This window comes from Ursus arctos, unplaced genomic scaffold (genome assembly GCF_023065955.2).
Source record: "Ursus arctos isolate Adak ecotype North America unplaced genomic scaffold, UrsArc2.0 scaffold_15, whole genome shotgun sequence".
In the NCBI taxonomy this organism is placed as follows: domain Eukaryota; kingdom Metazoa; phylum Chordata; class Mammalia; order Carnivora; family Ursidae; genus Ursus; species Ursus arctos.
In genome coordinates, this window is record NW_026622819.1 from 48,979,716 (window position 1) to 48,993,407 (window position 13,692).

Here is a 13,692-nt window from a genome sequence, read left to right on the forward strand (position 1 = left end):
AAATTTTAACATTTTGGGTGCTGGATAATTTTCTTTTCCCACAGGAAATTTCTTGAGCTTTGCACTAGGATGCAGTTACTTAGAAATAGTTTACTCCTTTCAGATCTTTTAAGAATTGTTAGGCCAGAGCAGCATCTAGTCTAGGGCTAATTATAGCTCTCGACTAAGGCAAGAGCCTTCTTACGGCTATACCTACGCCTCATGAATCATGATGTTTCCCAGCCTGACTGGGGGGCCCAGGTGCTAGTTATGCTGATGCTGAGTAAACGACAGACACTCTTCCCTTGAATCCTTTCTGGTGGTCCTTCCCCCAGCCCCGAATAGGTTTCTCACATGCCTGCCAGTATCAGTTCTCTCTTGAACACTCAAGCAGGACCCCGTGTGGAGCTCTGGGGCTCTCTCTGTGCCACCACCTTCTCGCTGGTGCTCTCTCTCGTGACCTCTAGCCACTGTGGACTTCAAGGACTTTCACATCTGTCTTCTCAACTGAAGGCTTTCCCAGGGTTGTGCCTCCCCTTGTCATGGCTTGGAAAGTCTCGTAAGGTAGTGAGCTGGGGCGATTGTGGGACTTCCCTCAATAGTTTCCCATTTCCGAGGCATCACTGACTTTCACTGCCTCCTGCCCAGGGTCTCGAAAATCTTTGTTTCATGTATTTGTTTGGTTTTCTGTTGTTTCATGTGGGAGGGTAAATCTCGTCCCAGTTACTCCATCGTGGCCAGCAGTCAGTGTTCTTCTGTTGGTTTGGCATTATTTAAAATAAAAAGTTAAAAAAAAATTCTAGTTGCTGTGTGTATGGAAAGAATAGAAGAAGGAGACATATGGTTGAGGGAGAAAGAATGGTCATTTGGAATTGGCTGGTGACAGTGAAGTTGGAGAGAGGCAGTTGCCTTGGCGATTTGTTTCATAAATAGAATTTCCAAGACTGGCTGGTGGATTAGATGGGCAGCAATGGGTGTGAGGCTTGGTGTGAGGAGAGCAAAGGAATCAAGATAGCCTTCACATCCCACCTCCTTGACCTATTGCCTCTCGATGTTTAAATTAAGCTCTCGATTCAAACCAGCAATATGGTATTTCAAGAATAATCATTCCTAAAGCCAAGTGGTATCATCCAGGTGGTATTTCCTCACTGGAAAGCTGGATGTTCGCAAAGCCTTGATAAACTGGTGGGGCCACTTCATGTCTTATATGCTCAAATGCATGACATGGCTGAGGACTACAGAATAAAATCATTGGTACTTGGGAAAAATACTTGCTCTCAAGTTATATAGATTTCCCAAGTTTCTGCTTTTCAAAGATTGCATTTAGATTGGGTAAAAGCTCCCTGTGACCTGCGATTTCCAGAGCTAATGTTCTTTTTGGGAAGGAAACACATGGTACCTGTTGAAAAAGGCTTTGCTGTGGGGATAACGATTAAGAATGTACTAGAAGAGTCAATGACAGGGCTTTTCTTCTCATCACCTTTTAAAGGATAAATGTAGTTTGGTCGAAAGAGGTATTTCAAACAGGACAGTTGTACCCTGATCCTCAGTCAATAATGTTAGACCAGGCATTTGACCCCAAAGTAGCCAATTCATGGGTTTGTAGCAGCCTGGGATGGGACCTGGTGTGACAAGATGGGCTAGGCCATTGGGGTTTCTCTTTATTGAGAGTGTTGATATAAGAACTATGTGAGAGAGCTGACTTTGTAAGGGACCCAGGCTGGTCCTGATGTGGCTGATGGATGGTATGCTTTTTAGGGCGTACTGAGTCACTTGAGATCCTTGACATGCCTGCTCCCAGAGCCCAGCCCCAGAGAGGCAGATTCCATGGCTCGGGCTTGGGGCTTGGGAACTGTACAGGCTTTTAAACCACTCCCTGGGGGATTCTGACATATCTGTCTGGTCCAGGACCATATTTTTGTTCTTTTTAAAATTAATTTGTTTTCTGTAACTTTCTTTACTTAAAAAATACTTTCAAACTTAAAAGTTGCAAGAACAGTCGTAAGAATTCTCTGTACTCATTAACCAGGTTCACTAGCTGTAAACGTTTTGCCACATTTGCTTCTCTTTCTCTCTCACTTTCTCTCCACACACAAGACATTTTTTTTTCCTGAACCGAAAGTAGTATGCATACATCAACCCCTTTATTCCTAGATCCTTCAGAATGTATTTCCCAAGAGGAAGGCTATTCTTTTACAGAACCATAGTAGAGTGACCAAATTCAGGAAATCTGACATTGATACAATACTATTCTCTCCTCTTCAGTTGTTATTCCAATCTCATCAGTTATCCTGGGAGTGCTTTTCCAGCCTGGGAGCCTACCCAGGGTCATGAATTCCACTTGATTGTCATGTCTCTTTAATTCTGAAGGATCACATTTGAGACACATTGCTGTAAAGCCACTCGGTAGGGGGAGGAGAGAGATCAAACTCCCTGAAAAGCTGAATCACAGGAATGGCAGGGCAGAGACGTGAGGGCAAGCACTCCCGCTCTGCCGTTCTTGCAGCCTCCTTGGACCCAGAGCCAGTGTCTGTGGAAGGCTCCAGCTCTTCCTGCTGCCTCATTGCGGATCTTAGATCTGCCTCCCTGACCGGCCTTCTTAATTCCCTTGCACTTTCTCCCCCACCTCCACGATAAAGGCAAATAAGTACGTCTCCATTATGTGCAAATGAGCGTGGGAAAGGAAAAGAGAAAATGAATAGGAAGCAAGAGAGTGGGAGAGAGAAGTAGAACAAGAGAATACATCAAGCTGTCCTGCTGGTAGACCCACAAAGTGCAAGATGACCTTGGGCAAGCTACAACATATTTTCAAGCATCAGAACCAACTTTAGAATAAAATTGGTTTTTACTTTCCGTGTCCTGAGGATGAGATAATGATTGTAAGAATCTTGGGAGCTATTATTGGCAAATGAAGGGATGGGAGAAGTCTGTGGACAAGGTTCTGTACTTATGAATGTCCCACCTTGTCGCAGTAAGATACCCACCTTCATGTGGATTTTGCATGACTTTGTTTTGTTTTGTTTTTAAAGGGAGTGAAAGAAGGAACTCAGTGCACGTGACATTGATGGGGCTAAAAAAAAAATCCCTATTTAGAAATCTGATATAAAAGCAAAGTCATCGTTTTCAAATCCACTTGGTTCCGATTCATTGGCCTGACTTGTGCTTCTGCATAGGCATTGAGGGGAATCTCCCAGGGCCATGTGCCCAGAGGCAATCCTTCTAACTGTGCAAACTGGCAGGGGCACGATGCTGTCATGCTGGTGCTGAGAAATGCCCAGAGAGTGACACCTATGCATGGAGTCCTAACACTTTCCAGCATGACCTGGTCCCACTGTGGTCTCCTTTCTCCCGCTCCCCACCTCCCACTCTCCATCCTGCCATATTGCACCTCTTTTCCTCCTCCACATCTGGTGACCACTATGTTTGCTGTCTACTCTGGGATATTTTTTTCCTGTCTCTTTGTCCTCTTAAATCCAGCTTCTCTTTCTGTTCTCAGCTTTGAAATCATTTCCTAAGCCTTCACTGACACCCAAACTTGGAGAAGGTGCCCCTTCTTGAAATCCTCAATATCACATGAATTCTTCTGTCCTAGCAGGATTGTGATTGACTGTTAACCTGCCTGACTCCACAGTAGATTTTAAGACTGTAAGATCAAGCTCTGTGTTTTCTCCTCTCCTCTCCTCTCCTCTCCTCTCCTCTCCTCTCCTTTCTTTCTTCCTTCCTTTCTTTCTTTCTTTCTTTCTTTCTTTCTTTCTTTCTTTCTTTCTTTCTTTCTTTCTTTCTTTCTTTCTTTCTTTCTTTCTATTTCTTGCTTTCTTTCTCCCTTTCTTCCTTCTTTCCTTCCTCCCTTCCTTCCTTTCTTTCTTTCTTTCTTTCTTTCTTTCTTTCTTTCTTTCTTTCTTTCTTTCTTTCTTTCTTGTTTTTAATTCCAGCTTTCATACAGTGTTATGTTAGTTTCAAGTGTACAATTCAGTGATTCAACAATTCCATACAACACCCGAAATTGCTGTGTTTTCTTAACTTATATTTCTGGTTCACGGCATAGTACTTAATGCACAATACGTGCTCAATAAATATTTATTGGATGAATTAAAGAGAAGCTTGCTTAGATCCTCTGAATAGTTTGGAAATTAAAACAGAAAATGTTTGGCAACATTATACATACTCACATGTACCCCCCCCCCCCACTTCTCCCACCACCTATTATGGAAAACTCAGATTTATGGCTTTAACTAGGAATCTGGTTTTCAGTTTCTTCCTCATCTTCCCCAGCTAAATACCCAGACCCTAGGTAGTCCACATGCTGGGTCTCTGAGATTTCATCTTCTCCTTTCCAGCCTCACTGCCACTGCCCTCATCACCCCCTTGGTAGGTCAAGAAGTCCATTGCTCCTCAACTTTCAGTATCAGTTTGTTTTGGAAGCTCCTCATCACAGCATTTGAAACTTTAGCCTGATGGGCCCACTGGTCTCTCATGAGGCAGGTCCCCACACTGGGCTCTTGGCCATTCCTCAGGTGCCTGGTACGTTGCTCTCTTAATTCCAGCTGCTTCCTCAGCAAGGAAGTCCCACCACCCACACCCACCAGACCTGCTTACCTATCTGGCAAGGCTGAGCTTAGATTCCGCTTCTAAGCTGCTTAAGAGTGAGAATACCCCTTCCTCTCTGAATCTGTTTTGTTTCTGAGTTCAGATAGCATGTTTGGATAGGAAGCAGTGTGGGTTATCAAAAACTAAGAAGTTCTTAATTTTGGAAGAGCAAGAAGCTGCAGTCAAATGCCAAAGCGATGGCCTGTGCTCCTTGCCATTTACTAAGAACTGGGAATGTGCACTTTTTTTTTTAAAAGATTTTATTTATTTATTTGACAGAGAGAGAGAATGTGTGCATAAACGGGGGTAGGGGCAGAGGGAGAAACAGCCTCCTTGCTGAGCAGGGAGCCCAGCACATCCGGCTTGATCCTGGGACTCCGGGATCATGACCTGAGCCAAGGGCAGACACTTAACCCACTGAGCCACCCAGGCGCCCCAGGGTCTGTGCATTTCCCCTGCCCTGTCTCCTTTGTTCTCCACCACAGTGGTTTAGAGTGAGGTGGGGGTTAGGGGAGGAGCAGGCTCTTTATCCTCATCTTGCGGATGAAGAAACAGAGGTTCAGGGAGGTGACCTGATTTCCCCACACTTGCCCAGTGATAGATCCTTGGCACAGCTCAAGTCTATTCTGCTTCCCTCCAGTGTATGAGCTGGTGATCCCTGAGCCCTACCGAGGGGAGGAGCCAGCCTCCGGCTCTCCGCGTGGCTTGTGCGTGCAGCATGCCACCTTGCACATAGGGAATGCTCCAGTCTTTGAAATGAAGGAATTCTCTCTAATTGGTATTGACAGAGTATGATCTTTCATTATCTTCTATCATTAATATTGATGACAATATAGCATATAAGTGTGACTTTTTTGCTTATTTAAATAGAAGTTCTGCACGTGAGTAATAAAAAAAGTTCAACAGCACAAGAGCATATAGAATGGAAATGAAGCTTTGTTCTCTCTCAGGCCACCTAGTCTAATCCCCAGAGGCACTGGTAACAGTTTCTTGTTTATCCTTCTGGAAATATTCCATGTATAAATCAGCATATGTGAATATAGATTTCTTTAAAAGAAACACAAGTGGGAGTCTACTATGCATTGGTCTGCATCTTGATTTTTTCATTTAGAAATGGGTTCTGGAGAATGTTCTATTTCACACCTACGGAACTGCTACATTCACTTGAAGGGCACCTAGTATTCCATAGAGTGAATGTGCCCACGATCGAGTTAATGAACATGGTGTGGATGGGCATTTAGGTTATTTTCCCTACTTTGCTATTATAGACAATGCTGCAGAGAATACCCTTGTGGACCCTCCTTTACCCTGATGGGGAGTGATCTGTATCCCCTCACATGTAAATGTGTACCACTATGGGGTAACCCTTGGCAATGGCTCCCCTTTTAAAAATAGGAGACCAAGGCACAGAAGTTTTAACAAATCTTTTCAAGTGAAGGGAGAGAGGAAGGGAGGAGGTCAGAAGCCTCTACATTTTCAGGTCAGATAAGGTTATAAACATGGAATGATTATGGTGTCCCCCCTCTACCCATTAGTAAAAATCATAAATTAATATAACAAAGTTCAGATGTTTCCCCACAGGGCCCACCTCAATGCTTTTTGTTCAAGTATCTATTGCTTTTAAAGCATTCATTTTTTGGTGTCCCTGTTTTTTCTGAGACCCTAATTAGGGGCTTAGCCTGCCTCCAGCACTGGCTGGAATGAGGGATGCAGGAGGAACAGTGGGTCCCAGGCCCTGGGATCAGCCAGGGCCAGTGCTCAGAGTACAACAGCCTGAATTCACAGCCCTGGCCCAGCCGCCTACTCTAACGAAGAATACACTGAGACTCAGATGTCGTGTAGCTGTCAGAGAATAATTGATACCATCTTAACACAGGCTTCCTAACTCTCCGGCTGGTGGCATTTTTAAGTAAGTGAAACCACCCATAAATAAGTGTAGCCCTATTGCTTCATTTTTATTTCACAAGTGCAAACAGCATCAAGAGCTTCGCAAGCCTGCTCTAGGTCAGTGGCACCTTCGATGTCTGCTGCCCCCCTGCCCCGAAAGGATGCATTGCCTGAGATGGACACATGATTTATGCTGTCCTGTTGGGAGAGGTGGAGAATGACAGTTGCCGGGTCCCAGGGGCCCGATGTGTTCTGACACCACCCACCTGTCAGGCACTCTGATGGCCTGGAGGATGACCGTCTACTGCCTCTCAAATAACATTTCAAGGCTGGCTGTGGTGGTCTCTGTCTCGTGCCCTGTCCGTGTGGCTTTGAGAGCTCCCAGCCACTGCACTGATCAAGGTCAGATCTGAGCTGGCAACACTTCCTGTTGAAAGAACCATATAAGGTAAAACTTGCCAGAGACCACGCATGGCAGCTTGGGTAGCTGCTGGGAGCCCTTGGGGACAAAGGACCTCCTGGGAGCTCTTCGGACTTTGTGAGCACATGACCCTCCTCTTTATTTTTTTTTCATTCCGGCCCAGGTGCAGACAGTGTGGTGTGGTGCTTAAGGGCAAGCTCAAGCCTGAGGAATATCTGGATTGAAATTGTGCCCACACTGCACGCTACAGTGTGACCTTGAGTGAGTTACTTCTCAGACCAGAGCAGGCTCATGGTTCTCTCGATTCTGTGTGCATGTGTGAAAAGAAAGCTAAGGATTTTGGATTATACTGATATATTAGTGGTTTTCTAGGATTTCACTTGCATGAAAAAGGTCACCGGCCTGAATAGAAATCTGAGTTGAAGCTTGGTAGGTAAGAGCATGGTTCTGGAACCAGGGTGCTTGTATTTGGATCCATGCTGTGGGTTCTTCTCCCCCCTGCCCAACTCCCCAACTAAGAGACCTTGGACAAATCACTGCACTGCTCTGAGCCCAGTTCCCTCAGTCCTAATAGAGGGTACTCACTTAACACAATTGTACTCACTTTACTCACAGGTTACTCTGGGGATTGCCTGAGATGTGCCCAAAGTGACACAAGCAAATCACAAGAAATATGCCCTACGGTTAGATGCAAATGTGTTGTTTTGAAAGACTTGACTGTATCTATAACTCCCCTGTGCCCTTCTCCAAATACAGTGTGTCTTTCCTTTTTTCTATACTCTAATATCCTTTAATTTTTAAAAAGGTGTGTAATAAAAGATGGTCACACATATGTGCAGTTCACTCACATTCATTCAACGCATTCAGTGAGCTTGTCCTATGTGTCATTTACTGTGTTCACGTGACAGATACCATGATAAACAAGAAAGCTATGTGGTATGCTAGAAGGTGATACACGCTGGGCGCAAATGGTGGCAAGTGGATACGGGAGACAGTACCGGGGTGTGTGTGCTATTGAAAATGCGGGGTGCCTCCTTGCACTGATCTCCTTGAGATTGGATCTGAACCATGATGCAGTGAGCGGTGGAGACAGAGGGGAGTTCTGAGGAGCAGCATGGAGGCCTTTGTCTCTCGCTGGACAGAGCAGGGGTGATGGTAGAAAACAGGGTCCCAGAGCTGGGGGTGGGGTGGGTGTAGATCTCACTGGGCCATGCAGGCCATCGGGAGGACTTTCATTTTTGCTCTGAATGAAACCAGGTTCCACTGAGGTTTTTGAGTAGAAGAGTGACACAATCTCATGTAATTTAAAAACAATATTTCTAAAAAGTTACTCTTTTCTGCATTGGTCTTTGAAACAAAGACTGGGAACAACCTAGATGACCATTAGTAAGGCATCGGTCACATAAATGCCGCTGTAGAAAAGAAAGCTCATTATGTGTGACTAGGATCTGTGCTATGGACTGAATGTTTGTGTCCCCACCCCCCAAATGTGTATGTTGAAGCCTAATCCCCAATGTGATGGCATTTAGAGGTGAAGCCTTGGAGAGGTAATGAGGTCATAATGGTAGAGCCCTTGTGATGAGATCAGTGCCATTAGAAGAAGGCTTGCTTTTTCTCTCTGCTCTCCATCATCCGAGCATACAGCAGAGGTGCCCATCTGCAAACAAGGGAGAGGGTCCTCATCAAGAACCCAGCAGTGCTGGCATCCTGGTCTCGGACTTCCAGCCTCCAGAACTGTAAGACGTACGTGTTTGTTGTTGGAGCGCCCCCCTCCGCCCCCCAGTTTATGGTATTCTGTTACAGCCGCCCAAATTGACTGAGATGATACAATATCTAAGATGTGTTGTCAAGTGAAAAAATGCCAAGTGCAGTGTTTTGTGTCTTGAATAAATACAGAGATTACTGTATTGGCCTTAAGGATCTCTGAAAATATACAAAGGAACCTGACAGCCCCTGGGAATGTAGAGCCTCTGGAGAATGGAGAGAGTCGGATACTTCTTACTTTATATGCATTTGTCCCTTGAATTTTGAGCCGTGTGAATATATTAGCTATTCAAAAAACAGTGATCAGAAGTAAAGGGTATACTTGCTTGTACTGAGTCAGATGATACAGTTTGTGTACAAAGAAGTTAAGAATTGCCCCTTCTCTGTTCCAGTGCTACCCTGAGAAAACCCATGATGTCTATTTTTTCATACCTTTCTCTATGTTTAAATATGAATATATAAAACATGTAAACACATCTATGTTTACTTCTTGAAATGAAGAAACCCACAAGAAATGGGATTCTGTTCTATTCATTATGCAACTTGCTTTCCCCTCTGCTTTGCAAAACCCCATGGCCATTCTCCAGACCCAGCCAATAAAACTAACATGTTATTATTACGTTAAAAAAAATTTTAGTAGCAAAAGCGTCCGTTACATGAACGTGCCGTGGTTGACTTAGTAGCCCTTACTCGGAGCACGTTGAAGTTGTTCTGTATGTGTGTGCTTGGGTGTGCCTTTGATGGTGCTGCAATGCACATCTTTATATGCCTTTCAACTGCTTTCAGATTCTCCATCTCAGCTGTTTGGGGAGTTTTATGGGGTGGGGGCAGCCGGTTAACCTTCTTCCCACTTGTGAAACTTTGCAGCAGGTCATATGAAGAGCTGGGCTTTGGTCCAGCTCTGCCACTCCCCAACTCATTGTGTAACTTTGTGCAAGTCTTTCCCTCGCTCTGGGTCTCGGTCTTCCAGACTGTCAAAGGGAGAATTGGGCTAGGTGAACCTGAAGCGCCTTTCCATTTCTAGGATCTTCATGGGATTGCAAGTTCCACAAGGAGAGGGGCCATGTTTGTTTTATTCGCTATTGTTTCTTGAATATTAAGCACATAGTAGACCTTTGATGGCTATTTGTTGGACAAACAAATGAATGATTCTTTTTCTTGCGTAAGGGCATGAAGCTCAATCATAGCAGAATGGTGTGAGCTCTTGTTTCTTTTTTTCCTCTACATCACACTGCCTCTCACCTCAAATACCCTTGACCTTTACATCTTGTAACCACATGATCTTTTGTTCTTCTCCTGATACTCATGTGATGTGTGTTTCACTGTCAACGTGTCTTTTACATATTAGGTCAGGGTTCTAATCTTAGTGCCATCATTCACTACCTGTGTGTCCCTGGGGCAATTTGGCCCTGTTTCCTCCTCTAAAAATAGGAATGGGAATTTAGTAGTTACCGTGCAGATGTGCTTTGAGGTAAATTATCCAAAAGAATATGTGCGAGTTGCCCAGCAAGGTGCCTGGTGGACAGTGGGTGCTCAGTAAATGGTGGCAGTTGTGGTTTGAGCAAGGTGTAGCCTAAATGGTGGGCATTTCAACTTGACAAGTGAGGGCTGGTGTCCGTTGGATGGGAGACACTAGCTTAGGTGCTGTGGTGGTTCAAAGTTGTGTGAGCTCATCACAAAATCCCAGAAACATCAATTTCATAGTGGCATTTTATCAAAATGGTTAAATATATTGTTGCAACTCATATTTCTTGTTCTCTCTTCTTGGATAGTTACTGCATTAAGAGACTCATAGACACTTACCATGGAGTTTTATGCATTTGACTTAGTTTCTGTGCTTTTCTTATTCCAAATGCCTATACCATTTTTCAAGTCATGTTGTTCGTTTTAGAAGGTACCTTAGAAATTGGGGTGGGTTGAAATAGTTGAGGCAGGAAAGGGTGAAGGCAGCTGAAAGCTTATTTTCTTTCACTTTCTTCACAGAAAGAGAGTCTGAGACTCAAACAAATTCTGATGTAGAGAATGCCTAGAACATGGGTCAGGTTCCAGAGAAAGAAACAGCAAAAGATTATTCATCTCAGAAAAATGAATCAATTAGAGCTGCTTATGTGCCCGTTACAGGAGGCCAAACCAGACTGGCTTAAATAACAGTTCATTGCTTCATGCAACTGAATTGTTCAACAGTAGGCTAGCCGCAGGTAGGCCCGGTCCAGGGACTGCAGCAGCGATATTATCAAGAGCTTTCTTTAGAGATGGCTTCATTTTCAGCTCTTACTGGGGCTCTCTGGTGGTTCCCGACTCCTCCTTATGGTAGCCACATGCCTGTGGCAGCCTCAGCCCCACATTTGTAGACTGCATTGTCTAGTGGGAGAGAGAGAGAGAGAGAGGGTCTCCTCTGGAGACTCTTCACAAGCCTCAGATTGCTTCTCTCTCATTGGCCTGAACGGGTCGTATACCCTTTCCTGAGCCAATCATCATTGTTCACAACCGTGATTTAAGCCAATCAGTGAGCACCTTTGGAGGGGAGTATAGGATTAATTCCACTCAAAATGATAGGAAAGGAGATCTGGAATAGTGCTTGGAAGGGAAATGGATATGCTAAGCAGCCAGTACATAATAACTGTCGATGAAGATAATCAATTGTTCATCCGTGGAGTACCCTACCATGTGTTGGCCGTGGTTCTAAACATTTTACACATATCCATTCTCTTAGTGCTAATGAAAACCCTATGAGATACTACAATCTTTTCCATCCCTAGGATAAGGCACCAGAGGTAAAAGAGATCAAGTAAGTTGGCCTCTTGGTAAGTGGAAGTGAAAAAAATTCAACCTGAGCAGTCTGGCTCCGGACCCTTCGCTTCAACGTTACACCATGGTTTTTACCAGACCCAGGCTGGGACCGAAAGTAATTCTCTACAAAATCATTTCCTTAATACCATTTGCTGTAAATGATATTTTGTCTTGGGATGTTTTTTTCTTTTTTGAAGAAAGAAGATGATGTTCCTATATTGCTCTGGAGCAGTCCATGTAGTTGAAAGCTTTCGGGTAGTTTCAGGGTCCTTTTATGCTTTTAGGAGTACAAGGGAAAGACAAAGTCTTTTTGCTTAAAATTACTCTTACATTTTACTTTGATCTATAAATATTTACTCCCTGTTAATGCTTTGGATATATGTTTCTAGCCTTTTATCTATAATCTTTAACTAGCAGCTTGGCTAGTGTTGTTTTTCTCCAGCCAAAGCTTTGAAGGGAGCAGAGCAGAAAGGTTTGCAGAGGAGAAGCAGCTTGGTGGGAAGATGTTTATGAACCCCTGCTTTCTGACCTCCTTTCCTCTTTCTCTTCTCCTTCTTCCTTTTTTTTCTTCCTTTTTCTCTCGCTCAAACTAACATTGCCCCCTTTTTAATAAAGGTAATATACTTGGATTTTCATTCTTTTTTTTTTGTGTTTTTTGAATAGAAGTATCAATGAGAATGTCAGAAAGACCTCATGTAGTCACGTCTTCTATAAATAACTACTCTTATCTTTTTGGTGTGTTACTTTCACTTTTTCTTGCAGAAATTACAGGACAACAAGCATTTTGTGGTATTATTTCCCTTTTGAAAGATTTTTAAAAAATATTACCAAGAATTCTTTATCATCATCATTTGAAATAGAGTGGACATGCTCACTTGATAGATGCCTCATAACTGGTTTGATCAGTTCTCTATTTTGGATGATGAGATTTGTTGCCAGTATTTGGATGTTAAAACAGCTTTACTCATGAGCATTGCTTGGCTAAATCTTTGCGATATTATTGATGACTTCCTTCCTTTGCTGGGCCCGAGTGTGTCAGTGCTCCAGCATCTGTCCCCTGCTGGTTGTGGGGATGCTCTGTTTCTCTCCTGGGCCCGCTGTGGTGTTCCCACTCTCCAGATGCAGGAACGCTATTGGCATGACCATCGTCTTCCTGCTTGTTTATTTAACAGTGTGGTAGGTGCTCTTTCCCCAGTGCAAAGTTTGAGATAGCTGTCTGGATGTCCAGCTCAGAGAAGGGCCACCCAAGAAATACGGAGGTATTTAGTATAAGGTGAACTTTTTGCTCTGTCATTTGCAGGTCCTGTGATGGACCATGTATTAATGTTTGACACTTTATTGCTTTTTAAAAATTTAAGCTTTTACTCAATAGTGTCAGGTAGAAGTTATTCCTGATTGTGTTAGAAGTTAATTAGAAGTTAAGCTTATTTTTCTCAGCTGGAGTCTGATGTTTGGCTATCTCTACTACTCCTTATTGCCTTTACAGGTGGTAACCTCGTTGGAGAGACCAGTTGTTCACAGATGAGAAGCTCAAACCCTGGACAGGGCATGCATGCCAAACAGTACTGTGATATGATGGTGGGGGGGGGGGGCGGAGCTGAGGCTGCTGCTCTCGATGCCTTGTAAACAGCACTGAGCAGAAGGGCACCTGGCTACATGGCATTTTCCTTCAGAGAGTGGCAGTCCACTGGGTACAGCTAACCCTCACTTGAACCTGCGGAGACAAGGGTCTGAATCCTGATTCTGGGCTCCAGGTGAACTGTAAGCTGATCGAGGTACCAACTCTAACCCTCACCCCAACAGAGTCTGTCTCTTTGGGGATTTCCTGGGTTCAAGAACCCCAAGCATCTCAGCTACAGAGTGGGCTGGAAATGCAAGCATCATCATGACATTTGGGGGTATTTTCTTTCATAGCCATCTACGTCACAATTTCCCATATCGGATCAAAGAGTCTGAGGGCCAGAGACCTCAGGTGGAGATGTCCTCATAGGACTCAGGGGCAGGCTTTTTGAGGGTCATTTTTCTAGTTTGACATTTTTGTACCCCTGGGCCCACACAGTGATATTTAAGGTGGATAGCGGCAAGATTCTCAAGTTTCCTGTCTGTGCATTGTGAAACGTGGAGCAAAACCATCAGTGAAACTTAGAACCAGGTAACATATCAGCGAATCTGGACGATGTGTGTGTGTGTGTGTGTGTGTGTGTGTGTGTGTGTGTGTGTATGTGCTTGTCAGTGGCTCATGGGGGAAAAAATTGGTTCCAAAA